The following is a 26,698-nucleotide window of genomic DNA, read 5'->3' as shown; positions in this document are numbered from 1 at the left end:
ATTAATATTGTATCCTGCAACTTTACTGAATTCATATATTAGTTTTAATAGTTTTTTGGTGGAGTCTTTAGGGTTGTCTATATATAGTATCATGTCATCTGCAAAGAGGGACAGTTTTACTTCTTTCTTACCAATTTGGGTACTTTTTATTTCTATTTCTTGTCTGATTGCTGTGGGTGGGACTTAAAGTACTATGTTGAATAGGAGTGATAAGAGTTGATATCCTTGTCTTGCTCCTAATCTTAGAGGAAAGCTTTCAGCTTTTCATCATTGAGTATGATGTTAGCTGTGGCTTTGTCATATATAGCCTTTATTATGTTGAGGCATGTTCCCTCTATACCCGTAAAGAGTTATTATCCTGACAGGTGTTGAATTTGGTCCAATACTTTTTCTGCATCTATGGAGATCATCATATAATTCTAATCCTTCCTTTTGTTGATATGATGTAGCATGTTGATTGATATATGGATATTGAACCATTCTTACATTCTTGGAATAAATCCCACTTGATTAGAGTGATTAATCCTTTTAATGTATTTTGAATTTGGTTTGCTAATATTTTGTTGAGGATTTTTGCATCTGTGTTTTTCAGGGATATTGGGTCTGTAATTTCTTTTGTAGCGTCTTTGTCTGATTTTGATATCAGGGTAATACTGGCCTTGTAGAATGAATTTGGAAGTATTTCTTCATCTATTTTTTGGAATAGTTTAAGAAATGCAGGTGTTAACTCTTTAAATGTTTAGTATTATTCACCTTTCACAGGCCATCTGGTCCTGGATTTTAGTTTATTGGGAGATTTTTGATTACTGATTCAATTTTATTCCTAATAATTGGTCTGTTCAGATTTTCTATTTCTTCCTGATTCAGTTTTGGAAGATTGTATGTTTCTAGGAATTTATCCATTTATTCTAGGTTATCCAACTTATTGGCATATAATTTTTCATAGTAGATTTTTATAATCCTTTGGATTTCTTTGGTATTGAGGTTGGAACTTCTCTTTTATATCTGATTTTATTTATTTGGGTCCTTTCCCTTTTTTTTTTCTTGATGAGTCTGGCTAAAAGTTTATCAATTTTGTTTATCTTTTCCAACAACCCGTTTTTTGTTTCACTGATTTTTTTTAACTTTCTTTATAGTCTTTATTTCATTTATATCTGTTCTGATCTTTATTATTTTTTTCATTCTACTAACTTTGAGCTTTGTTTGTTCTTCTTTTTCTAGTTTCTTTAGGTGTGAGATTAGATTGTTTGAGATTTTTCTTGTTTTTTGAGGTAGGCCTCTTTCTATAAACTTCCCTCTAAGAACTGCTTTTGCTGTGTCCCAAAGATTTTGAATGATGTGTTTTCATTTTCATATATCTTAAGGTATTTTTTTAAATTTCCTCTTTGATTTCTTCATTTGACTCTTTAGTTTGTTAGTAAGATGTTGTTTAGCTACCATCTATTTGTGTTTTTTCCACTATATGTATGTGTGTGTGTGTGTGTGTGTGTGTGTAACTGATACATGTAACATATGTATATGTAACTGATTTCTAGTTTCATACCATTATGGTCAGAGAAGATGCTTGATATGATTTGTCTTCTTAAATTTATTGAGACTTGTTTTGTGGCCTCACATGTGACCTATCCTGGGGAATATTCCATGTGCACTTAAAAAGAATGTGTGTTCTGCTGTTTTTGGATGGAATGTTCTGTGTATATCTGTTAAGTCCATCTGGTCTAATGTGTCATTCAAAGCCACTGTTTCCTTATTGATTTTCTGTCTGGATGATTTATCCATTGATACAAGTGGAGTGTTAAAGTTTCCTACTATTACTGTATTACTGTCAATTTTTCTCTTTATGTCTGTTAATATTTGCCTTATATATTTAGGTGCGTCCATGTTGGGTATGTAGATATTTACAACTGTTATAGCCTCTTGTTGGATTGATCCCTTTATCATTATGTAATACCCTTCTTTTTCTCTTGTTATTGTCTTTGTTTTAAAGTCTATTTGTCTGATATAATTTTCTCTTCGATTTGTGTGGAATATCTTTCACCATCTCTTCAGTTTCAGTCTGTTTGTGTCTTCAAGTCTGAAGTGAATCTCTTATGAGCAGCATATATATGGGTCTTGTTTTTTTACCCATTCAATCACCCTAAGTCTTTTGATTGGAGCATTTAGTCCATTTACATTTAAAGTAATTATTGTATGTACTTATTGCCATTTTGCTAATTATTTTCTGATTGGTTTCTAAATCTTCTCTGTTCCTTTCTTCTTTTCTTGATCTTTTCCTTTGTGATTCGAATACTTTCATTAATGTTATGCTTGGATTCCTTTCTCCTTATTTTTTGTACCTCTATTATAGATTTTTGGTTTGTAGTTACCGTGAGGTTCATATGTAACATTCTATCTATGTAGAAGTCTATATTAATTTAATGGTCGCTTAAGTTTGAATTCTTACTACATTTTTATGCTCCCCTCCACTTTTTATGTATATGACATCATATTTTACATGTTTTTATTTTGTGTATCCCTTGCTAGTTTTCGTATATATAATTGATTTTACTACTTTTGTCTTTTAACTTTCATACTAGCTTTATAAGTGATTGATCCTCTACCTTTACTATATATTTGCTTTTACCAGTGAAACTTTTTCTGTTCATAATTTTCTACTTCTAGTTATGGCCTTTTTTTTTTCACTTAATGAAGTCCCTTTAACATTTCTTGTAAGGCTGGTTTAACAGTGATGAACTTTTAACTTTTGTTAGTCTGGAAAACTCTTATCTCTCCTGCCGTTCTGAACTATAACCCTACCAGGTAGACTATTCTTCCTTGTAGGTCTTTTTTTGTTTTAGCATTTTGAATATATCATGCCACTCCCTCTGGTCTGCAAAATTTCTGCTCAAAAGTCAGCTGACAGTGTTATAGGGTTTTGACTGTATGTAACTATTTACTTTTTTTCTTGCTTCTTTTATTTAAAAATTTTCTTCTTTTTTTTTGATGTACAGCATCAAAGATTTGACAACTCTATACATTATGCCATGCTCACCACAAGTATAGTTTCCATCTGTCACCATACAATGTTATTACAATACCATTCCCTATATTCCCTCTATAATACCATTGACTATATTCCCAATATTGCCTCTCATCTGCATGACTTATTTATTCCATAACTGAAAACCTGTATTTCCCACTCCCTTTCACTCAATTTGCCGCCCCCCCAATTCCCTCTGGCGACCACCAGTTTGTTCTCTACTTATGGGTCTGTTTATGCTTTTTTTGGTTTATTTGTTCATGTTTTGTTTTTTAGATTCCACATATAAATGAAATCATATGGTATTTGTCTTTTTCTGACTTACTTCAATAGCTTAATCCATGTAGTCACAAATGGCAAGATCTCATTTTTTTTTTATGGCCAAGTAATACCCCATTGTTTTGGGTTTCCTTTATATGTAACTACTGATTTTTTTTTCTTGCTGCTTTTAAGATTCTCTCTTTATCTTTATTTTGGAACATTTTAATTATATGTGTCCTGTTGTAGATCCCCCTGAGCTCATCTTGTTTGGGACTCTCTGTACTTCCTGGACCTGGATGTCTGTTTCCTTCCCCAGATTAGGGAAGTTTTCAGCTATTTTTCAAATAAATTTTCTGCCCCTTTCTCTTTTTCTTCTCCTTCTGGGACCCCTATAATGTGAATGTTAGTACTCTTGATGTTGTCCCTAACCTCATTTTAAAATTCTCTCTCTCTCTTTCTCTCTCTCCCTCTCTCTTTTGCTGTTCAGCTTGGATACTTTCTACTACTCTATCTTCTAGATCACTGATCTGTTCTGCATCTGCCAATCTGCTGTTGATTTCCTCTAGTGTATTTCTCATTTCAGTTATTGTGTTCTTTTAGTTTTGATTGGTTCTTTTTTATATCTTCTGTCTCTGTTCAAGTTCTCATAGAATTCATCCACTTTTGTCTCAAGGCCAGTGAACATCCTAATGACTGTTACTTTGAATTCTTTAGCAGGTAGATTGCTTATCTCTGTTTTGTTCTGGGGTTTTGTCTTATTCTTTCATTTGAAACATATTCCTCTTTCTCCTCATTTTGTCTCACTCTATGTGTTTATTTCTGCGAATTAGGTAGATGAGCCACATCTCCTGGTCTTGAAAGTAGTAGCCTTATAAAAGATGTCCTCTGGGACCTAGTGGAGCAACTAGATGCTCCAGGGTTGTCCCATGTGTGGGTTTTATGCACCCTCCTGTTGTGTCTGAGCTATGACTACTGTGGGCATGCTGGTGAGTAGGGCTAGCCCTCAGCTGGGCTGTCTGCAATGACAGGCTGCAACAATTGCAGGCACAGTAGTGAGCAGAACTGGCGATAGGCCCAGCATGGCTGGCTGAGAGACCTGGCTGTAGTTGCTGCAGGCATGCTGGTGGGTGGGTCCAGCCTCTGGTGCTGCTGGCTGAGAGGCCCAGCTGCACCTGCTGTGGGTGTGCTGTTGGGTGGGGCTGCTCCCCTCTCCCCAAGGCAGGGGGGGGTGCAGGTCCCAGCTGGAGCTGCTTGCCAAGTGTGGTAGGGTAATAGTCACTTTGGGGACATGTTGATTTTGACTGAGGCTGCCCACCATGTATGGTGGGGGAGGACCTGCTTTAAGGGTTGCCTGCTAAGGTGAGTCCACAGGGCAAGCAGTGGTGGGGCAAGTAGTGCTAACAAGATAAATAGTGTCAGAACTGGCTCCTGTAAGCATCTGGCAAACTAGGCTGAATGAGGGCAAGAAAAATGACACCTATTAGTATTTTCTTTCCCAGCTCCTAGAGATCCCTTCCCCTCCAGAACACACCCTGAAATTAGTCAATAAATCGTTTTCATGTGTAACCCAGGTTCTTTTCAAACTGTTCCTTCTGTGCTGGATCTCAGGCTGAGTGATATAGTATGCTGGCCCTTTAAGAGCAGAGTCTTGGTTTCCTATAGCCATCTAGCACTCCCAGAGTTAAGTTTCACTGATTTTTCAAAGCCAGGTATTATGGGGGCTCTTATTGCCATTGTATGTCCCCATAGCCAGGGGTAAGGATTGATGCCCTTACTCCTTAGGGAGGACCCTCCGTGGCTGTGATATCCCTCCCACTTGTGGGTTGCCACATGGGGTTTGGTTTCTGATCTCATCTCTACCCCTCCTGCTCTTCTTGATGTGGCTTTTTCTTTATGTCATTTTTTAAAGATTTTTTTGTTATTATTATTTATTTGACAGAGAGACACACAGCGAGAGAGGGAACACAAGCAGGGGGAGCGGGAGAGGGAGAAGCAGGCGTCCCACGGAGCAGGGAGCCTGATGTGGGTCTCGATCCTAGGACCCTGGGATCATGACCTGAGCTGAAGGCAGATGCTTAATGACTGAGCCACACAGGTGCCCCTTTTCTTTATGTCTTTAACAGTGGAAGATCTGTTCTGATTATCTTCAGGTTGTTCGAGTGAGTTGCATTGTATGTAGTTGTTGCCTTGGGGGTGCGTGTGTGGGAGTGAGCTCAGGATCTTCCTGTTCTGCCATCATCCCTCACTCAAAAAGACTCATATTTTACATTGTTCAAATATGTTTTACAAGGAAGCTGTAGCAGTGGTATCCCTTGTGAATTCACCAGCATTATATTGAAATACTTAGAAATTCCAGGTTTAACAAAAACTGCAATTATAGATTTTTTTATGGAAATAGAAAAAAATAATCCTAAAATTAATATGGAAACACACACACACACACACACACACACACACACACATGCAAAACTGTGAATAGCTAAAGCAATCTTGAGCAAAAACAAAAACAAAAACAAAGTTGGAGGCATCATCCTACCTGATTTCAAAATATACTACAAAGGTATAGTAACCAAAGCAGCATGGTTGATAGTACTTTCATAGTAACAGATATATAGACCAATGGAACAGAATAAAGAGCCCAGAAATAAATTCATGCATTTATGCTCAATTAATTTTTGACAAAGGTGCCAAGAACACACAATAGGGAAAGGACAGTTTCTTCAGTAAATGGTGTTGGGAAAACTGGTTTTCCATACACAGAAGAATGAAATCGGACCCTTATCTCACTTCACATAAAATCAACTGAAAATGGATTAAAGCTTTAAATGTAAGAACTGAAACCATAAAACTGTAAGGAGAGAAAAAGGGAAAAAGATTCTTGACATTGGTCTGTGCAATGATTTTTGGATATGACCCCCAAAAGAAAATGCAACAAAAACAAAACAGAGAAATGGGATTGCATCAAATTAAAAAGCTTCTGCACAGCAAACAAAACAAAACAAAAATCAAAAGAATGAAGATACAACCGATGGAATGGGAAGATATTTTCAAACCATGTGTCTGATATGTGATTAACATCCAGAATATATAAGGAACTCAAACAACTCAGAAACAAGAGAACAAATATCTTAATTTTAAAAATGGGCAAAGGACCTGAATAGACATTTCTCAAAAAGGTGACATACAGATGGCCAATAGGTACCTGAAAAGGTGCTCAACATAACCAATCATCAGAGAAATGCAAATCAAAACCCTAATGAGGTATCATCTCTTACCTCTTAGAATGATTATTAGCATAAAGACAAAAGATAACAAATGTTGGCAAGAATGTGACACTATTAGTGGGAATGTAAATTTGTACAGTCATTATGGAAAACAATGTGCCAGTTCCTAAAAAATTAAAAAACAGAACTATCATTTGATCCAGCAATCCCACTTCTGGGTATATATCCGAAGAAAGCAAATCAGTATCTTGAAGAGATAACTGCATTTTCATGTTCTTTGCAGCATTATTTACGATATCCAAGACATGGAAACAACCTAAGTGTTCATCAATGAATGACTGGATAAAGAAGATACACACACACACACACACACACACACACACACACACAATGGAATATTATTTAGCCATGAGAAAGAAGGAAATCCTGCCAGTTGCAACAAAATGGTTGAACCAGGAGGATTTTATGCTAAGTGAAAAAAGCCAGACAGAGAAAGACAAACATTAAGTTCTTACTTAAATTGTGGAGTCTAAAGAAAAGGTCAAACTTACAGAGGCAGAAAGAGTAGAATAGTAGTTACCAGAGGCTGTGGGGGAGGTGGAGGAAATGGGGAGATACTGGACAAAGGCTACAAACTGTTATATACAACACTTCTTACTTTTTGTCTTACGTAGGATGAATAAGTCTAGAGATCCAATATGCAGACATAATGGCTATCCTTAATAATACTGTATTGAACAGTATTGCTAAGAGTGTCAATTTCAGGTGCACTCTTGATGCACACAAAAATTGTAACTGTGTGAGGTGATAATATATTAATTATCTTGACTGTAGTAATCATTTTACTATGTAAATGTGTATCAAATTGTGTTGTATACTTCAAGTATATAGTTTTTATTTTAAAAACTTAATGAAAAGATAATGCCCAAAGAAAATATAGATTATTTAAATAATCTAGAGAAGAGTGAATATGGCATTTTTATTTATAATTTTTGAATCTATACTCATGAGTATACATTTTTAGTATTAGTATTACTATTAATTAGTTCATTGATAACTTTTTCATTTTCTTCTATATATTTTTTCTGTTTCTCTTTCTTCCCCGAATTCTTAATGACAGTCTGAAAAGCTTTTTTTTTTTTTTTTTAAGTCTTGTTTGGGGGCATCTGGGTGGCTCAGTCAGTTAAGCAACTGATGCTTGGTTTCAGCTCAGGTAATAATCTCAGGGTCCGTGAGATCAAGCCCCAAGTCAGGCTCTATGCTTAGCAGGGAGTCTGGGATTCTCTCTCGTTTATCCCTCTGCCTGCTCTCTCTCTCAAGTAAATAAATAAAATCTTTAAAAATAATAAAATTTTTAAAAATTCTTATTGTATCTGTGTCTCTTTGATTAGTGTGAGAGAGAATTTTTAAAAATCTGTTTATTGGCCATTTTATATTCTTTTTTGGATTGTATATTATTACTCATTTATCATTTTTCTATCAGGTAGTTCATCTTTTTTCTAAATCACTTTATATGTGGCTAGTAACCCTTTGTCTATGTGGATTTTTTAATATTTTTTTCTTAATTTAACATTTGCCTTTTGTTTCATTGTGTTTTTTTCTCAGTCAGAAGTGTTCAATCTTAATGTAGTGAAATGTCAATATTTCTTTATTTTCTCCTCACTGGCATTATGACTAGACTATTTGTCCACACCTCAAGACTATGTATAAGAATTCATCTACATTTTAAATTACTATCATATTTTCTCTTTTTTTAAAGATTTTATTTATTTATTTGACAGAGAGAACACATGCAGGGGGAGCAACAGAGGGAGAGGGAAAAACAGGCTGCCCACTGAGCAGGGAGCCCAATCCGGGGCTCGATCCCAGGACCCTGGGATGATGACCTGAGCCGAAGGCAGATGCCTAACTGACTGAGCCACCCAGGCGCCCCAGTACTATCATATTTTCACATTTTATATTTATATATTTAATCCATCTAGCAGTTACTTTTGTGTAAGGTGTGAGGTAGGGATCTAACTTTATTTTTTCTCCACTTGGAGTTGGTTATTCAATACCATTTATTGAATGATTCTTTTAACTACCAATTAGAAATTGTACCTTATTGGTATGTTAATTTCTTAAATATACTCAAATATGTTTCTTGAATTCCATGGAGCCAATTCTGATACTAATGTTACACCCTTTCAATTATTATTATATAATACATTGTTTTAAAAAGAAAACCACTGTACCGCATTTAAAAAAACTTTTTTTTCTGGACATTATTATTTTATGAACTTCCAAAAAATCCCCCAGAAATTTAAATAGATTTCATTAAATTTTCAGAATAATTTGGAGATAATGAATATTTTTATAGTATTGAGTCTTGTCATCCACTAATATAGTACCTTTGTTTATTCAAATCTACTTTATGTCTATCAGTATAATTTTATAGTGAATACAAATCACTTGAGCTAATAATGATACTGTGAATTAGCTTATTTACCTCAGAACACCTTAGCAACCAATTCAAAAGGTAGGCATGATTAGTTATGTAATTATTATTATCTGACAAAAAAAATGTGTATTTTATGGAGAGACAAATTTTCTTTTCTTCTAACCTCTTGAAGAATTTATTTGTTAAACTTTATCACTGGTCAACTTAATAGATGCTGGTTATGTGGTTCTCTCCTATGTCAACCCTTGTGGGGAACCAATATTAACTGAATAGGAATTGTATGCATCAAAATGAAAGAATAATTGAATAAGAATAATCAATATGAAAGAATAAGTAATTGTACTTGGGGGTACAAGCAGGAAGGTGAGATTATTGGGCCTTACAAAATTTTCTGGAGATAAAATTTAAATCATGTATAGAACTTAGAAAACTTTGAAGGAAAAGTGAAAATAATGTATCTCCAACTTTCCCCTCTAACTTTCCCAGGTGTCTAACAGGGTTTGGATGAATTTTCAAAGGCTGGTTGTCAGTTCCTTCTTGAACAACCTCTGAGAACTGAGCTTTGAGCATACGTGATCTCTGTCAATGCATCAGGGGAGATTCCATTCTCCTGTGAAAGCTGAAGGTCCTGATCATATTCTCCATAAGTGGAGTTCCTGCATGCCCTAGTAGTGGACCAATGCAGTAGCTAAATGCGATCTATGTTTTGAAGTCTGAATATTCAAAGCCCTTTCCTTTCATATCATTTCGTACATACTACCTCTGTCCTCTCTGAGGGCTAACTGTACGCTAGACCCTCTGTAATCATAATTTCACTTAATCCCCACAAAAAACTGTAGGTATTATTATCAATTCCATATTGTAAATGAGGAACTGCTCCAGTTCACACAACTAATCATTAGTGGAACTAAGATTTAAATTCATATTTGTACAACCAAGCCAAGGCTATGATCTGAACCACTGCCCCACAGCACCTTATCTCCTAAATGTACCAACGTTTTTACAATCCAGCATTAGTGTCAGCAATGTTCACCCTTAATGCAAAGAAGACATTAAAACAAGAAAGTGGACTTCATCTACTCAGTTCCAATATGTAAACTTTTGCATTTTTTGTTAAATAGGAAGCATTTGGCTTGCTTTTAATTCTTACAGGGGTTCCAGAGTTTTGGCTAGGGTAATGCATCTCAACCTGTAAATGTGCATATACTTGGGGATTGTTAAAATGCAGATTTTATTTTAGTAGGTCTGGGGTGGAGCTGCAAGTCTGCATTTCTAATAATTTACCAGATAATGTTGACGCTATGAGTCCACACACCACACTTTGAGTAGTAAGGGGCTAGAGGATCATTACTAACTTATAGTTCTCTAAATTTGGGGGCAGCTGTTAGATATTAGATGCCTAGAGGACGTTGGCCAAAATTAGCTCACATTTTGAAGGAGAACAAGGACAATATTTGCTGAGTGATAAAGACCAAGCCTTGTGCTGGATACTTATGTTATCTCTTTAATCCTCACCGGTTCCTTGCAAGGAGGATAGCTCTCACCCAGTTTCTCCACTCATGACAGAAGTAGTACAATGGGGAGGACAGTGGAGGGCAAGTGTGGAGAGGGGAGGGGAAGTAGCTTGTGAGCACCACCGTGTTCCTTGCATTGCACCAAGCACTTTCATTTATGTCACTTCATTTCACCCTCACAACTACCATATGAAATATGTATTCTTGCCTCTGGTTTTTCTAAATGAAGAAACTGAAGCTCAGAGATGTTAAATTAACTTGTCTGAGGTTATTAAGCTCTTAGGTGACAAGAGTAAGGTTGAAATCTAGGACTGACAGCCTTCCCAGTTCTTGCTTTCTACCACACCCTAGTATATTATCAAACCCCTCTCCCACTTTGTAGAGACGTGCATGATAACATGTTTTATTATAATCAGAACCCATGATTCATGGTTTGTTGCACACCTATTCTAACTCATAAACTCAGTGTAAGAGGAGTCCACTTGAGTGCAGTCAGCCTTGTTTACTCATTTTGCAGACATCTGGGCCTGGAGCCTTTCATCACCCAGAGGTAGAAAAAGGAGGCTGCTATTGTAGTGATTAGGCTGCGATTCATTGTCCAAGTTGGGCTGTATCCAGTAATGGAATCCATAAGCCCTGCACCACTTTTTTCCTTACATTGTCGCAGTTGGGCTTTATCTCCTTTATCCTGGGGGTGTTTGTAGAATCTTCACTTCGATTGTTGAGCTTTAGGAAGGAGAGGGCTCATCTCAGTACCTCATTTGACAGGTCCAAAAGGAAATCAACAAAAGAATAAAAAAATGGAGGTAACATTATCACCCCATTCTCTCCTTTGAAGACTTTACTGCAGTGAATCCTTTTCCACATCCTGGACCTTTGGCCTTCTCACATACACTCTGATTTTTTTTCCTGAGAAACGACGATGAGATCAAGATAACTTCCCCTGGTGGCTCTGCTCAGAGTGGTTTCATGGGTCATGAACTAGCTAATCTGGGGAGAGCAGACCAAAAATAAAAATGTGAGTCTAGAGTGAGCTAGTAATTTAAAAGTTCCAAAAATTGTGTGTGTGTCTGTGTTTGCACGTGCGCATGTGCACTCATACATATGTTATATTAGAGGATGCCTCTGATATCTAATCTGAGTGTTATGTCAATGTTTGTTTAGAAGTAGGCTAGAGAAAAACAAGGTAGGGAAATAAAGTTGAAAGTGGTTGCTATAGATGGCTACTGTGTGCCAGTGTTTTCTGTATAGAATCAAATGATGAATAAGATTGGAGAGGAGGGAGACGGAGAGAAAAGGAGGAACAGAAGCAACGGCCTCTTACTAGCCCCTCAGAAAGAAAGAGAAAGAGAAAGCTTGATTATTTCCTGGGAAATAGTATAGAAAGGCTGAGCAGGAGGTGAGTGTATGAGGGAATTTGAAAATGAAGAAGAGAAAATTACCTCTCTGGAAAAGCAAGTAGAGTGCCAAGATATGAGCATCAAGAAGAAAACAAGTTTTTTTTTTGAAAAGGCTTGAGGTTCTGCCAACATTCTGAACAAAAGCGAACAGAGTGAGATACATTTCTGACTGCTGCAGGTAACTTCCTTTCAAGATCTGTTCACATCTGATTTGCATTTTGTGTAGTCTTGAAGTTTGTGAAGTCATCTTGTAAACCATTCCCATTAAAATCTGAGTAGGGTGTGGAAATAAGGTGAGCATGCTGAGGGGCATGAATAGGCTGTTGTAAGGAGAACAGTGAGGAGCTCTGTTTCACTAGAGTATAGGATGCTTGATGTGGAATAGAACAGGAATTGGAAGTTAGATTAGAGTAGGATCACAGAAGTCTTTACAGTGTGTAGTGGAGTTAGGAATTTATTCAGTAGAGAGTTCTGCGCTGAGAACTTTCTGCATTTTTTTAAAAAATGTATGTGTGTGTGTTATACTCAAAGGTGGGTGGAAATGTCTTATGCTCTGGAGAGAGGTCAAGATTAATAATACAGGTTCCAGTGCCTTTTACATAGAGGCCATATTCGAATCCTTGGGAGAGATGATGTAGTTCAGAGAGAAAATGTAGGGAAAGAAAAAATCACTCAGAACAGACCCTTAAAGAATGGATTACCCTTTTAGATAATCAGGATAAGAAAAGAAGCCATTGATGAAGACAGAGAAGTAGGAAAAGAATCTGATTACACATTGCAAAAAAAAAAAGAAAGGTTTTTGTTTTTTTAAATAAATTATAATTTATATTTTCCTTTTACTTCATGGAAAATGGGTAGTGTTTTCCTCTTAATCTTCATACCTAAGAAATTAATTATTTATGGTTTGGGGTGCCTGGGTGGCTCAGTCAGTTATGCATTTGCCTTTGGCTCAGGTCATGATCTGAGGGTCCTGGGATCAAGCCCCAGCTTGGGCTCTCTGCTCAGTGGGGAGTCTGCTTCTCCCTCTCACTCTACCCCTGTACTCTCCGTCTCTCTCTCTCTCTCTCAAATAATTAAATAAAAGCTTTAAAAAATTAATTCTTTATGGTGAAGACTTCTCCAAAAAGTGGTAGTTCAGTATAAAAATCATTTTACATGTCAGAAATTGGACTTCTGAGACAATTTTTTCTGGATTACTTGAATAAAAGAAAATTCAAAAAAGCTCTGCAAACAAAATCTCATCATCCAAGCATGCTCTTCTCAATTTCTTTCCTTCCTTCCTTCCTTCCTTCCTTCCTTCCTTCCTTCCTTCCTTCCTTCCTTCCTTCCCTTTTAAAATTTTGTTAGTTAACATATAGTGCAATATTGGTTTCTGGAGTAGAATTCAGACTCATCACTTACATACAACACCCAGTGCTCATTACAACAAGTGCCCTCTTTAATACTCATCACCCATTCAGCCCATCTCCCACCCACCTCCCTCCATCAACCCTCAGCTTGTTCTCTATCATTAAGAGTCACTTATAGCTTGTTTCCCTCTCTCCTTTTTTTTTTATTTTCCCCTTCCCATATGTTCATCTGTTTCATTTCTTAAATTCCACATATGAGTGAAGTCATATGGTATTTGTCATTCTCTGACTTATTTCGCTTAGCATGATACCCTCTAGTCCTATCCACATTGTTGCAAATGACAAGATTTCATTCTTTTTGGTAGCTGAATAGTGTTCCACTGTACATATATATACCACGTCTTCTTTACCCATTCATCAGTCAATGGACATTTGGGCTCTCTCCATAGTTTGGCTATTGTTGATAATGCTGCTATAAACATTAGGGTGTATGTATCCCTTCTAATCTGTATTTTTGCATCCTTTTGGGTAAACATCTAGTAGTGCAATTGCTGGATCATAGGGTAAATCTATTTTTAACTTTTTGAGGAACCTCCAAACTGTTTTCCAGAGTAACTGTACCAGTTTACATTCCCAGTAACAGTGTAAGAGGCTTCCCCTTTCTGCACATCCTCGCCAACACCTGTTGTTTCTTGTGTTGTTAATTTTAGCCATTCTGACAAAACCAGAAACTTTTAAGAAGCAAGAATTTATTTAACTATCCTAAAAGTTGGGAGGAAAAAGATTAAGGAAGATGTAAACAGAGACAAATTCATGGAGCTTGACAATTTGTAGGTCCAAAAAGCATGATGAATATGAGGATCATCACAAGACTCAGGTATTGATAGGTATAAACCCATTTATCGATCTCGTACCATTTCTGGAAGGACTGGGAAGGGATAGACGTGTCAGTATTTTAATAAACAGAAAACGCCTTTCTAGGTCTACACCTGTAGCATTTTTATAAACATACTTATTGTTTGGATCTCTTAGTGGAAAGAGCAGCCAATGCTGCTGAAACTCAACAAGAGGAAATAAGGCAAGAAGATATAGGTCTAGAAAAAAAACTTCTAAGAGGTGGTGGATTTGTCTTTTTGCAGCCCCAGTTCTGCTTTATTTTACTTGTATGTTTGGGGTTTTAAAGAATATTTAAAAATATATAAGGAAGTAGAATAGAATGAGAATAACGAGATGAAACATTGTGAATTTGACATTTTTGCATCTTGTGATCATAGCCAGGCCTAAGTATTATGAGCCTAAGGCTTACTTTCCTTGACTTCTCTGCCTTAAGAATTAAGGACTACATGTTTCAAAGTGCTGAACAGTGAAAGAATCAGAAAAGAAAAACCTTTTAGGACCATCCCTTTCAATGTGGTCACTTGGTTTGTGTTCAACCCCCAAACCTATCTAGGCTCCCTCCTTGCATTCTCACCAGCTAAGTACTGCAAGCAGTCTCCTTTTTTCCTTTCCCTTCAAGGAACATATCTGTTCCTTGCAGATATATTGACTTAGAGTTGACAATTCTATAATGATGTTTTAGTTTGGGCCTGGTACTTTTTGAATATAGAATGAACTTGTAAAATATATGGTTTTTAAGAGGAAGGCAAGGGGCCTCTGATAAAAGACACTGCTGAGAAATGTATTTCATTTTGTTAATATTTTAAAACACATATTAGTTTGGAACACATTCAGAACCCATCTCAACATTATGTTTTTGTTGATTAAAATTTGTGTTATATATATATATCCATTCACCCTTTCCTTTTCCATGAGTAAGACTTGTGTATTAGTCCTCTGCCTTTACATAAGTATCTCATAAAGGGATACTATTTTCCCAGTCCCTTTGAAGTTAGGTCTGGCCATATGACTCACATTGACCTATTGAATGTAGGCAGAAGTAATATAAGTCACTTCCAGAGTAAAGGTTTAGGCCTGGTGTATAATTAATTCAACCTACTTCTCTCCTCCACCCACCCCACATCATGGCATCCAGTAATTCCCTAGATGGTGGCCGCTCTATCAGCCTGATCCTAGAGTGAGGACCACATAGAATGGAGATCCCAGCCAACCCACCATTGACATGTAGCTTGAGAGAGAAACACACTGAGATTTTTGTCCCTGTGGTATAGCTTCCAACAACTTGAAATGCTCTTATGAGTTTAAAAGCATTGTTGATCCCTTTGCCTGAGTCATATTCTTGGTAACCTGCCCAGTCTCCAGACCGGCTACCTGCTGATACCTAACAACTGCCTGCCTGCCTTTTTTAGCATGTTACTCTGTATAATTTGCTGCAAGGCTTCTAACTCCTTATGTCATCCCTGTTGTTTTGTATTGTACTTATCTGGCTCATCCATCATCTATTACTTGTTACTGTTCTCTCCAGAAGTCCTCTTTTCTCTGGTAGCCTGGCCTCCTCCAATCCTTTAACTGAATCTGTCCTCTAGGATTTGGCCCACCCCAGTATTTTGCCTTTGCCAGCTTCTATAGAATCAGTAATGCCCAATAATGTCTCATGATGTAATGAATCCAAATGATTCGAAACTAATTGAGGGTAGGACTGATGTCAGATTCAGCATTGTAAATACCCTGTTTCAGAACAGGTGTTCTATAAACATGAAAGGAATAAATACACACTTGTAGCAAATGTCATTAAAATTTATTCAAGTTTATTCAAATTTGAGAGAGTCCCACATGTTAAGTGGATTGGCTTCCATTTTGTTTCAAATTAAGCCACAAATTAAACTTAAGGTATAGTGTCTTTTAGTAAATTTTATCAAAATCGGTCAAATTTTTTGACACACTGAGCAAAACATGTCATTGCTATTTGACTAGATATTAAGAGGTAGAACTATTGCTTTTGCATGTTCTTGGAATATATTCTTAAAATCTTTAGAAAGTCAGTGTGGGTAACTGTAGCACGTACCTCTAGTGCATCATATACAACTCATTGGCCAACCTCTGATTTCAGCTGCAATTGGAATAGACAGTTCAGTTCAAGTGCCTGCCTTCTGCTTTTTGTTTTAGGTTCCTCTCCATCTGGGAATTTTCTAACTAAACCATAGACAAAGAAGTGCAAGCTTCTATTGCCTCTGGGGAACCCTCAGCCAGTGGATGAAGGGAGCCTATGAATGTGTCAGCCTCCCCTCTTTGAAGCATTCTGATCAATTTTTAGTTGATTTGGTAAATCAAGCTTGTTTTCTATAGCTGTAAATTCGATACTGAACCTTTATATTCCTTCCCATCTAGCACCTTCACTGTTCCCTCAATCTAGCTTCCTTGGCCCACCTCCCAAATAAACCTTCATCCAAGTCCTGTCTCAGGCTCTGCTTATGGGGGAACCCAAAATAAGGCAGTAATACTCTCTATATCTAGTCCGCTACACAAATCGACCTGCCTTGTATAGATTTTATTTATTCTTATTTGAAAGTGAGTGTTTTCTGTGTTTTTAAGTCTTCAGCCAATTGCTGTGTATGTACTATGTGTTCAACACCATGCAAAGACTTGTGAGAGCACATTGGAAAAAAGCATGAGGTTTACACTCAGAAATTCTGGTTTCAGTCTTGGCTTTACCATACACTATCTAATATTTCGCAAATTACTTAAATTCCCTAACCCTTGCCTATAGAATAGGGAAAATTAAATGCCTCTTTCTGAGGAATGGGGCAAATATTGACAATATTTTAACTAGTCATAATAGTATAACACATGTAGTCTGCACTATAAAATATATTTCATAATTATAGAACATCATCTTGGTGTTGGTGTTTCCCTCCTGTGAACGTTGTAAACACATTGAAACCATGGAGTATATTTTATATTTTTCTAATCTTCCAAAATACTTTAACAATACTGGTACTACATATACATCTATTAGTCAATTAATACATTATTGGTTGGCATAAAAATACAGGATTATTTTCTAGAAGAATGACACAGTTTGGGTGCTCACTTTTCATTTTGAGTTACTTGTACTTTCTCTTTCCATATGAATTTTAGATTGTGCTCAGTGGTGTGCTGGCCAAATGGCCCTCTAGGGGAAAATAAAAATCTTTGATTTGTAGTGTTTGTCAATTTCCATGGGGTAAATACTCCTATAATGGCTGGTTGCAAGCCACTACAAATACCACTGTAACCACTTTGATTTGAATGGCATTGAATCCGTAGATCAGTCAGAAAAATTGACATATTTATAATAGGAAGTTATCCAGCCCATGAATAGGATACATTCCTCTGTTCATTTAGGTCTTCTTTAATTTCTCTCAATAATACTTTATAATTTCTTTCCTTTTTTCTGTTTTTTATTTCATAGAGATTCTGCTCATTTTCTTTAGTTAAATTGATTATTAGAAATTTGATGTTTTTAATTATAGAAATATATTTACATAATTTATAATTTATGTATAAGTAAGAAGTTTGTTTTTTTTAAATGTTTGTTGCTGATATAAAGAAGTGTATTTTAAAAAATATTTATTTTGGAGAGGGGGAGGGGTAGAGGGAGAGGGAAAGAATCTCAAGCAGACTCTCCAGTGAGGGCAGAGCCTGATGCAGGGCTCGATCTCATGACCCTGAGGCCAAGACCTGAGCTGAAATCAAGTGTTGGACGCTTAACCGACTGAGTCACCCAGGCACCCTAAGAAATGCATTTTCTTAAAAAAGGTTATATTAACCTTTTGTACCCAGCAGTGTCCTCTAATGCATATATGTTTAAAAAATTTATCTGTACATTTTTTTAAATTTTCTATGTATGAGTCATATTTTTGTGTCATTGACAGTTTTATTTCTTCATTTTTTAATTATGCCTCATATTTCTTCTGCTTGCCTTGCTGTGTTGTATTTCAGTACACTGTTGGATAAATTAGTGACCTTTAGCATTCTTATTCTATTTCAGATTTCAAAGTAAAAGATTTCAGTGTTTTGTTATTAAATTATGATGTTTTGCTATAGAATTTTTTCTTCTATTTGTTTCTGTTTGTTTGTGTACATGCCCTTCATTGAATTATGGAAGTTCCCTTCTGGTCTTAGTTTGCTAAGTTTTTAATTAGGAATGTTGCCAAATTTTATCAAATGCCTTTTTTCCATTTATTTAGCCATATTTTTTCTCTTTTGTGCAAATGTAATGAATTACAGTGATCACTGTTCTAATATCATACCAATCTCAAATTCCTAGATAAAAAATTAGTAAATACTAATATTGGTATCAGTTTGCTAAGTTTGTTCAAAATTCTTACATCTATGGTCATGAATATATTCACCTTTAATTTTCCCTTTTCTTAATATCCTTGTCAGGTTTTAGTATCAAAGTTATTCTGGTCTTGTGAAAGGAGATAGGGTATATTCCCCCTTTTCCTATTCTCTGGAAGAATTTGGATTTATTTCTTCTTCAAATGTTTGGTTGAGTTTGCTATTAAAGATAATAAATTATATTAAAGAAAGTAGGACTATTTAAGTTTTATATTTCATTTTGTGTTAATTTTGGAAAGTTATATTATTAGAAATATCCATTACTTCATTTTCAAACTGATTGGCAAAAAGTATTGGCAAAAAGTTGTTCATAATATCCTCTTGTAAACTTTTCATTGTCTGCAAGATCTATAGTGATGTGGCTTTTTTGTTGCTGATACCGATTTTTCATGCCTTTTTCCCCCCTTAATTAATATGAATGTGGCTTTTTAAATTTTTTATGGCTTTTTAAATTTTACTAATGTCCTAAAAGAAACAATATTTGAATTTTATTGATCTTCTCTATTGTTTACTTTCTATATCATTTTCTGCTATTAACTTTATTTCTTCCTTCTACTTTCTTTGGGTTTTATTTTGTTAACTTTTATTTTTAGTTTATTTTTTTCCTCAAGTTTTTATTGAAATTCCAGTTAGTCAACACACAGTGCAATATTAGTTTCAGGTATAGAATTCAGTGATTCATTACCTGTTCACAACACCCAGGGCTCATTTCAATAAGTGCCCTCCCCAGTATCCATCACCCATCCAACCCATCCCCCTGCCCACCTTCTGTTTTTAACTTTTTGAGATATATGCATAGCTCATTGATTTTCAGTTTTTATTCCTTTGAATATGTGCTTATAAACCTCTAAATTTTCATCTAAGCATGACTCTAGCTGTATCCCACATATTTTGATGTTTAATGATTTTATTATCCTCCAGATAAAATATTTTATATTCTTCAATATATTCTCTTCACTGAATCATGATTTACTTCATTGTATTTCTCGATTTCTAAATCAACAGGGATATTCTGGTAAAATTTTATTATTGATTTCTAAATTAATTGCACTGTGACCCTAGAAAATACTTTGTATGATTTTAGCTCTTTAAAATTTGTAGAACCTTATTTGCGGCCCATAAAATGGTAAAATTTTGAAATGTTCCAGGTGTGCTTAAAAGCTATGCGTATCACTCTTTTTCTAGATGTTTTATTTTATGCAAGTTAATTAGGTCAAGTTTGTTACTTGTGTTATTCCACTGTATCTTTTTTTTAAAAGATTTTTTTTATTTATTTGAGAGAAGAGAGAGAGAGAGAGCATGAGCAGGGGGTAGAAGGTGGGGGGAGGGACAAAGGGAAAAGGACAAGCAGACGCCCCGTTGAACAGGGAGCCTGAGGCGGGGCCGGAGCCTGAGGCGGGGCCGGAGCCTGAGGCGGACCGGAGCCTGAGGCGGGGCGGGAGCCTGAGGTGGGGCGGAGCCTGAGGCGGGGCCGGAGCCTGAGGCGGGGCCAGAGCCTGAGGCGGGGCTCAGTCCCAGGACCCTCGGACCATGACCTGAGCCAAAAGCAGATGCTTAACCAACTGAGCCACCCAGGCTCACTATTCCACTGTATCTTAACTGATTTTTCTCTCTGCTTGCTTTTATTATAAAGAAAAGTGTGTTATAATCTTACACTACAACTGTGAGTTTGTCTATTGTTTTTTATTGTCAATTATTACTTTATTTTAAAGCTATATTACTAGATACATACAAATAGAGAATTGTTATAAAATATCCTTCTTACTTTTTGCTTTTAATTCTACTTTATCTGACATTATGGTTACAGAAATTTTAATTTAATTTAATTTAATATTTATTTTATTATTTATTTTATTTATACAAAAACTCTTTAAATTTTTTCACCATTTTACTTTCAATATTTAAGTTTTTATTTTAATTCCAGTTGATTAACATACAGTGTTATGTTAGTTTCAGGTGTACAATATTAGTCATTCAACACTTCCATACCTCACCCTGTGCTCATCACAAGTGTACTCCTTAATCCCCAACCTGTATTTAGCCCATCCTCCCCACCCTCCCTCTCTGGTAACCATCAGTTTGTTCTCTGTATTTAAGAGTCTGTTTCTTCCTTTCTCTTTCTCTTAGTTTTTTTTCTTTGCGTGTTTGACTTGTCTGTAGGTTTTAGATATGTCTCATAAAAAGAATGTGGTGTCTAATACAGTCTGATAATATTTGCCTTTATCTTTTAATTGGAATATTTAGTCATTTATATTTAATATAATTACTGATTAAATTGAATTTAAATTTAGCATTCTATTATGAGCTTTCTATTTATTCTGCATAATTTGTTCTTTTCTGCAGTTTTCTCACCTTCATTTATATTGATAATTTTTTTATTCCATTTTCCTGCTATTTCCTCAAAAGTTATACACTCTTACTATTCTTTCAGAAGCTATCTTAGGGATTAGAGCATGTATTCTTGGCTTATCAAATCTAGTGTTAATTGGTTCTTTCAGGCTGTAGCCACATAATGAAAATTGATCAAGACATTAGAATAATTTAATTTCATTTACCTGCATTTTAATTAGAATGATTTAATTCCATTTACCTTCCATTTGAATATAAATACCATTGTTTGGTGTGTAATATATACATATATATATATATATATATATATATATATATATATAATAAGCCCAACAAAACACTTTTATGACTCTCTTGCATAACCAGTAATTATTTTGATTTACTCACTTATTTAGCTGTTGTAGCACTCCTCAGAAATAGGATAATCCCTTACCCCAAATTTGCTTCAGTTAAGACTGATGATGCCACATCCATATGAAAAGGCTATGAAAGGTTTATTACTTTCCTGATATAGCTGTCTGGGGAAAGCAGGGCAGATATCCCAATCTGGTCTCAAAAATTTGGGAGAGTAGGAAAAAGAGATTGGCTTAAGAGATTGGTTCTTATGATAGTTAGAGGGTGGATCTGGGATGAGGGTTCCTGTACATGAGTCAGAGCTTATCTAGTTTAAATCTTCCCCTGGAACCAAAAGAGGGAGCAAGCACCCAGGCTTTTTTATTAGCATGCTCAGATGGGGAGCAGAAGGGGAAGAGGGAGAAGATGTAGCTTAAAAGCTTTTAGCAGTCAAGTCAAAACATGGGATCAGACCCCTTATTGTATTAACCTTTATTACTTATAGTATTTCTAAGCTTCCATCTGAGGTCTTTTTCATTCTGTCATTTCAGTCTGAAGAACATCCTTTAATGTTTATTTTAGTGTGTCTCCTTCTGGGAAATTGCCTCATTTTGTTAATCCATTAATTTTAGAAGATATGAGGTTGACAGTTGTTTTATTTTAACACTTGGAAGATATAATTTCATTGTTAGGTAAGGTTTGTTGTTTTTCCCAAATAGTAAGCTATTGGTCTGGTTGTTATTCTTTTAAAGGTAATATCTTTCTATGACTCATTTTTAGGTTTTCATTCCCATTTTCAGGTTTTAGCAGTTTTTAATCATTTAATTCCTCAGTGTGGGTTTCTTTTTCAGTTATTCTACCTGGGATTTGTGGTGCTTCTTGAATCAATAGCTTGATGTCTTTCTCTAGTTTTGGGAGGTTCTTCGCTATTATCACTTCAGAATTTGCTTCAGTCTGATTATATCTCCCCTTTTATCCTGCTTCAGGCCCATTATTTCTCTTCTCTATATTTAGTACTCCATTTAAACATTAGGCTTTCTCACTGTGTCTTCTATGTCTTTTACTGTCTCTTCTGTATTTTCCATGATTTCATTTCTACAGACTTCGCTAAGGATTGTCTGGGTAACTAAGTCTCTCTTTGGCTGGGTCAGATCTATTAGACCCATCCATTGAGTTTTTTATTTCAGTTCCTGTTTTCAGTTTTAGAGTTTCCATTAACTTTTTCTTCTGCCTAAACAATCTGTCATTTATCCTCTTGAGCATGGTAAACAGATTTACTTTAAAGTCTTTATCTAGATATGTCTATTTCTGAACCCCCTATCATAATTTCTATTGCTGTGGGTTTCTGCTGGGTTTTTCTTATATTATCTTGATCCTTATGGGGCTATTTTTTATTATCTGCTAGGAATTACAGCTTTAAATTGTTTATAGAAATAATGTGGTGTCTAAGAGATATTGCTTCCTCTCTAAAGGCTTCTGAGGGCTTCTGTAAGACATCTGAGGGCACAAGAATTCTTGGATGTCTGTAGTCTCTAATAATGTGGTATTACTTTAATTCTGTTTCAGGGATTAAGATAATTCAAGGCTGAACTAAAGAACTTATCTATTTCTTGTTTACTGTTTTCCTTGGGATATATCCCTTTGTGGTCTCATCCCCAAACAAGAGTGTTCACTATGTCTCTTCATCACCTGTGGGCTCTGGACTAAAATCTTCCTGTAACCTTATGAAGATGTCAAAGTTTCATGCAGCCTCTCAGTTGCTTGTTCCAGAATCAGAAAATTCTACTATGGGAAAAGTGGCCCTAAATTCCAGACTCACTTTTGGCTGCCTCTTGTTCTGGATCCTGGGCCAATAGTTCTTCAGTATGTTGTTGGCCCTACACTACCTTTAAGATAATTTTTAAAAAAATATTTTTCCCAGGTTTTTAGTTGTCTTTTGTGAGACTATTAGACCAAGTTACATACCAAGTTCTGCCATTACCAGAAGTGGAAGGTAGTGGGTTGCATATTTTAATAATTTTAGTAGTTAATAGTTTGTTAATTTATATCAGAAAGATCACTAGTATATCCAGCCTATTATTTCATAGATACTATTGTTTAGGATGAATTAAAAAAATTTTAATCAGTCAATTTGAAGGAGACTAGGAAATAATAGGTCACTGATAGCAAAAATTATGAAATTGGAATTATGGAAAACTACTCCAGTAGAATTGTGGATGAGAGCTGTCCTGAGGCAATGATGCATGGGGAATGGTAACTTTTTAAAGAGTGTCAGCAGGAGGAACTAGTATTCTCTAGTGAGTAATTAAGGACAGAATACTAATCTAGGAAGTGATTAAGGACAGATTACTAACTACAGCTGGACTTTGGCTAATACCCTTATCTCATGCCTGAAGTTAATCAACATCTCACGTTTTGCTGATAGGAAGATCTTTGCCACATTTGTCTTTTCTAAGTTCAGCAATAAATACTCATGGAAGAGAACACCAAAACATATGGAGGGACATGATGATTTAAGTGTCTTTTCTTTGGAATTCCTTTTGCTCTTGTTATTTTCCCATATTTTACTGAGATCTTCTCTCTAGAATTCCAGATGTTATTTTAGTGATTTATTGATTACAAGTTCTACGAAGACTAAACTGATTGAAAGTTTTCAGAGTCCTAAGTCATTTTAATATATCAGGTATATAAATAGGAGAAATGTCAGCTTCTTAAATTACTTCAATGCTATTGGTAATGACTTCAATTAATTCAAGAGTCATACAAACCAAAATACTCAGCTTAAAAGAAAGAGTTTCAGACCTTCATAGAATTATTAAATTTCTACTAATACATTTTTTCCAAGAAAACCACTGTGGCCCTAATTCATTTCTTTTTTTTTTTGAGATTTAATTAATTTATTTATTTATTTATTTATTTATTTGAAAGAGAGAGCACGAGTGGGGTCGGGGGGTGGGCAGAAGGAGAGGAAGAAGCAGGCTTCCCGCTGAGCAGAGATTCCAGTGCAGGGCTCAATCCCAGGACCTTGGGATCATGACCGGAGCCAGAGGCAGAAGCTTAACCAACTAAGCCACCCAAGTGCCTCTCATTTCTTACTGGAGAAAAATGTTTCTATAATACTGAGTTGACAATTTTGTGGACATGGTGCTGAAAAATAAGTACCCACTCCCCCTGCTTGTGCGCTCTCTCTCTCTCTCTCTGTATCTCTCTCTGTCAAATAAATAAATAAAATCTTAAAAAAAAGAAAATCTGTTAATATGATTTGTTTATCAAGTAAAGAAGAGAAAAAAAAGAAAATGCTACAGCGAAGATCATGGTAAATGGTGAAAGGTTAAAAAAGCATCCCCTTAAACTTAGGAACAAGAGAATATACACACTGTCCACACTTCCATTAAACTCCTAACAGTTAAATTAGAAAAAAAAATTAATAAAACAAGGTATGAGGCTTTGAAAACAAGCAAAAAGTTGTTCATATGCATAAGTGTCATTATTCCATAAAAATTAATCTAAAATCAAATTTTTTGAATTAGAGAATTTGGCAGAATTTACTGGATATAAAACCAATATATAAAAATCAATTGCATTTTTATACAATTAGAAATGGTGATTTTAAAATATGCCTTTGAATAAAGTATATAAATATGATAGGATACAATAAAAGATACTTAAACAATTGATTTTCAAGTTGGAAAAAATTTTAATTCACATATCACCCAGCATATGTAGAAATAAATTACAAGTGTATTAAAGACTTCATTATATTATGATGAGCTCTGGGTGTTGTATGTATTAAATCACTAAATTCTGCACAGAAAACCAATATTACACTGTATGCTAATTAACTGGAGTTTAAATAAAAACTTGAAAGTAAGACTTCATTATAAAAAAGCAAAACTGTAAAATTCTCTTGACAAAATGTAATAATACCTTTATGACCTTGGTATCGACAAGGATTACTTATACAATATAGAAAAAGCACTACCTATAAAGGAAAACACTGATGGACTTGTCTACATTAAAATCAAAACTTCTTTTTTTTAATTTAATTTAATTTTATTATGCTATGTTAGGCACCAGTACATCATTAGTTTTTGATGTAGTGTTCCATGATTCATTGTTTGTGTATAACACCCAATGCTCCATGCAGTACGTGCCCTCCTTAATACCCATCACTGGGCTAACTCATCGCCTCCACCCCCATCCCCTCTAAAACCCTCAGTTTGTTTCTTGGAGTCCATAGTCTCTCATGGTTCGTCTCCCCCTCCGATTCCGCCCCCCTTCACTTTTCCCCTCCTTCTGCTAATGTCCTCCATGCTATTCCTTATGTTCCACAAAGAAGTGAAACCATATGATAATTGACTTTCTCTGCTTGACTTGTTTCACTTAGCATAATCTCCAGTCCCATCCATGTTGATGTAAAAGTTGGGTATTCATCCTTTCTGATGGCTGAGTAATATTCCATTGTATATATGGACCACATCTTCTTTATCCATTCTTCTGTTGAAGGGCATCTCAGCTCTTTACACAGTTTGGCTATTGTGGACATTGCCGCTATGAACATTGGGGTGCATATGGCCCTTCTTTTTGCTACATCTGCGTCTTTGGGGTAAATACCCAGTAGTGCAATTGCTGGGTCATAGGGGAGCTCTATTTTTAATTTTTTGAGGAACCTCCACACTGTTTTCCAAAGTGGCTGTACCAACTTGCATTCCCACCAACAGTGTAAGAGGATTCCCCTTTCTGTACAACCTCTCCAACATTTGTTGTTTCTTGCCTTGTCAGTTTTTGCCATTCTAACTGGTGTAAGGTAGTATCTCAGTGTGGTTTTGATTTGAATTTCCCTGATGGCTAATGATGATGAACACTTTTTCATGTGTCTGTTAGCCATTTGTATGTCTTCTTTGGAGAAGTGTCTGTTCATGTCTTCTGCCCATTCTTTGACTTGATTATTTGTTTTTTGGGTATTGAGTTTGAGAAGTTCTTTATAGATCTTGGAAATCAGCATTTTGTCTGTAGTGTCATTTGCAAATATCTTCTCCCATTCTGTGGGTTACCTCTTTGTTTTGTTGACTGTTTCCTTTGCTGTGCAGAAGCTTTTTATCTTGATGAAGTCCCAAAAGTTCATTTTTGCTCTTGTTTCACTAGCCTTTGGAGATGTATCTTGAAAGAAGTTGCTGAGGCCAATGTCGAAGAGGTTACTGTCTATGTTCTCCTCTAGGATTTTGATGGATTCCTGTCTCACATTGAGGTCTTTCATCCATTTTGAGTTTATCTTTGTGTATGGTGTTAGGGAATGGTCGAATTTCATTCTTCTGTATATAGCTGTCCAGTCATCCTAGCACGATTTATTAAAGAGACTGTCTTTTTTCCATTGCACATTTTTTCCTGCTTTGTCAAAGATTATTTGACCATAGAGTTGAGGGTCCATATTTGGGCTCTCTATTCTGTTCCATTGGTCTTATATGTCTGTTTTTGTGCCAGTACCATGCTGTCTTGGTGATCACTGCTTTGTAATATAGCTTGAAATCT

The 26,698-nt window shown here is 35.7% G+C and overlaps 1 long non-coding RNA gene across 6 annotated transcripts in view; it reads left to right on the top strand.

The window, feature by feature from the left end:
* Window positions 1–26,698, top strand: part of LOC112822085 (uncharacterized) — a 712,470-nt gene that overhangs the window by 358,125 nt on the left and 327,647 nt on the right. The gene's annotated exons all lie outside the window — the stretch shown is intronic.

The sequence above is a fragment of the Callorhinus ursinus genome, unplaced genomic scaffold, assembly GCF_003265705.2.
Source record: "Callorhinus ursinus isolate GAN/ISIS: 27379988/994484 unplaced genomic scaffold, GSC_fseal_2.0 scaffold1, whole genome shotgun sequence".
Classification (NCBI taxonomy): domain Eukaryota; kingdom Metazoa; phylum Chordata; class Mammalia; order Carnivora; family Otariidae; genus Callorhinus; species Callorhinus ursinus.
Note: the sequence above shows the minus strand (reverse complement) of the source record. Positions and strands in the feature narration are given on the sequence as shown.